Raw genomic sequence first — 2948 nt, forward strand, 5'->3', positions numbered from 1 at the left:
TAGTAGTAGTAGTAGTAGTAGTAGTAGTAGTAGTAGTAGTAGTAGTAGTAGTAGTAGTAGTAGTAGTAGTAGTAGCAGTAGTACTATTAAGTAAAGGGGCTAACCCCGCCGTGAGTGAACTTCCTTTAGATGTGGGACTTGTCTTTCTTCTTTTTTTTTTGTTGGTGCTCGCAACTGCATAAGTCATACATGAGCGTGCATGACACATTATACATTTTAAGTTTAGGAGGAATCTTTGAATTTTGTCCAGGTGGTGGCCCAAGCCTACTTCTATCGATTTTAGGATCGCCAAGGCCAAGGGATCTTTATTTTGCACACGAGATCTCCGATATTTTTCTCCCTTATTTGAAAAGGCTAGGTGTTAAATATTTCCTACCGTAAGATCAGGGGTGTGGCTGAAAGACAGCAGTAAGAAGGAGCAAAGGAGTAGCAGTTGAAAGGCAGCAGAAAGAGACAGGGGCCCAGAAGTTGGGGCAAAGAGGAGGGTGATGTGGCAGAAATTGGAAACGAAAGCAAACGGCAGAACATGGAGGTAAAAGGGAGACATTTTTAGAGAACAATTTTCCGTCTCTGTCAGGTTTTGAACCCGGGACCTATTGAATGAGAGGTGCATACTGCAATCTCTCAACCACGAGAATCACCTTGTGAGACTATGAATACAATACATTTTTAATCTTGCTATGACTGGTTTAAAAAGTCTCCGTGTGATCATGTTAGTGTTAGATCTCTTGAACGGTTGGGGTGAAAAAAATGCACAAAAGATGCCATTTTTGGGGTCTAATCTCAAGTACCACACCACGGCCATACTCCCTAACCGCGGCCGTTTCAGTACCCCCAGCGAGGCCATGTTCCCTGAGTGCGGCCAAAATTGTGACCCGGACGAGGCTGCTTACGCTTTTGCAACGATATTGACACTAACAAACAGAAAATAAATCGACTTATGTACCTGAATGACAATACTGTTATTACCTAGACAGAAACCAAACACCTTCGTCAGCGATGAGGTGGCTAAGCGCATCATTGCCGAACGCAGGAGACGCGAGTTTGATTCCCGACTGGTGGTACATTTTTATCGAGTATCTCGGTCTTTTCGCTTGAACGTTGTAACTATCTCTCTCAGAGCGGGTTGGTCCTGATAGACATGGCCTCTAAGCCAGCCCCTTAATTGATGCGAATTGTGTCAATCGTGTTGTAAAAATAAGCCTATATTTTAAATTAAAGGTAATAACATGTGATTATCTATGCAAACCATGCCAGAGAACAGACAAACATGATATCTTTGAATTTGAAGCAAATAAACCCTATTATAGCAATACATGTATCTAAAGCAACATTCAACGAGTTGTGTGTGTGTGTGTGTGTGTGTGTGTGTGTGTGTGTGTGTGTATGTGTGTGTGTATGTGTGTGTGTGTGTGTGTGTGTGTGTGTGTGTGTAATTTATGAAACAAATAAAAGAAATCAACACAAGCGAGCAAGAAAACGAACAGCAAATGTGTGCCAACATTATAGCATTGGCTTGTTTTAAGACACCTCGTTTACTATCTTTGAGAAGGCCTATTTTTCGGCCGTACATCGATATCGCTGATGACTAAAGCAGTGTGCATCATATAGCTTTGTTTAGGCGGAAGACATAGGCCAGTGGGCAGTAGAATGTCTAAGTACTAGATCTACATCCGTCTCTTCAGATCTTGACTTCTTTGACATTATGCTCCAAGGGAGAGAAACAGTCAATTAATACGTTCCAAATATAGGACGTTACAAGGATATATCTTACTATAGATGTGATGGGGAGTTTTTTATGACAAGGGTTTCTTAAATTAATGTGTCTTTTATATAATAGAATGTCATGATACGTAATAATATACAATAAGTAGTGCTCCTTCTGCGGGAGAACATCAGAGTCGCGCACTTTCGAGAAAAAACTATCAAAGCCGCGCACTTTTTGAGGGTATCGATACTATTAGATTGCCATTACTAAAACCAATACCATCCAATAATTTTAAAATAATAATAAATAAACAAATAAATAAATTACACTTTAATTTGTCTCAGAAGGGCACTTCGTTTTACAATGGCAAACATACATACATAAATACATAATTATAAATACGTACATACATAAATACATACATGCATGACTACATACATAAATACACACTATTACACAAATACAGAACAGTTAACAAACAATGCCACTGTCGGTCGCCACTGTGCAGCGCCCTATAATTTGAGCTAGGGTTGTTGTGTCTTGCTCAAGGACACACCCCAGTGACCACCCATCTGTTCCCCGTGTCATCAACACTTGCTTTTTAATAAGTACCCACTGCGTTTTACTGGGCTTTGGACCAGCATACTTCAATTAGATTTTGTATTGAATGAATTGGCTTTTCAAGTATAAATATATATATCTACCGGACAGGGGCAATCTTTAAAGTGTTGGCGTAGCATTTTCTTACTCATTCAGGATAAAAATGGAAGAGACTTGCTCACCAGCGTAAATTTGCTTGCAACACATTCTACCTTCTTGTTTCTGGTGGAATTGCCTTTCTGTTTGGTCTGTATTGTTAGTTTCAATTTAGAAATAGTCAGGAAGTCACCAGAAAGACAAATATATTTGGATGGGGACTGTACTGAGTAATTTGTCAAGGGGACTGCAACCATTGGATGGAATCGGTAATCTAATTGTATCGATATGGCTTTTAAAAAACTGTTCGACTCTGATATTGCGCGGCTTTGATAGTTTCCCCCTTCTACAACACAACATCACGCCCAGTAGAAGTACTTGCTCAAAGATATACCTACACATGACACGGTAAGATTTTACAAAGTCGTTTATTAATCTTTCTTTTTCAATTGTTTAACCAACTTGTAGTAGTAGTAGTAGTAGTAGTAGTAGTAGTAGTAGTAGTAGTAGTAGTAGTAGTAGTAGTAGTAGTAGTAGTAGTAGC

Source organism: Aplysia californica, unplaced genomic scaffold, assembly GCF_000002075.1.
Source record: "Aplysia californica isolate F4 #8 unplaced genomic scaffold, AplCal3.0 scaffold00109, whole genome shotgun sequence".
NCBI lineage: Eukaryota > Metazoa > Mollusca > Gastropoda > Aplysiida > Aplysiidae > Aplysia > Aplysia californica.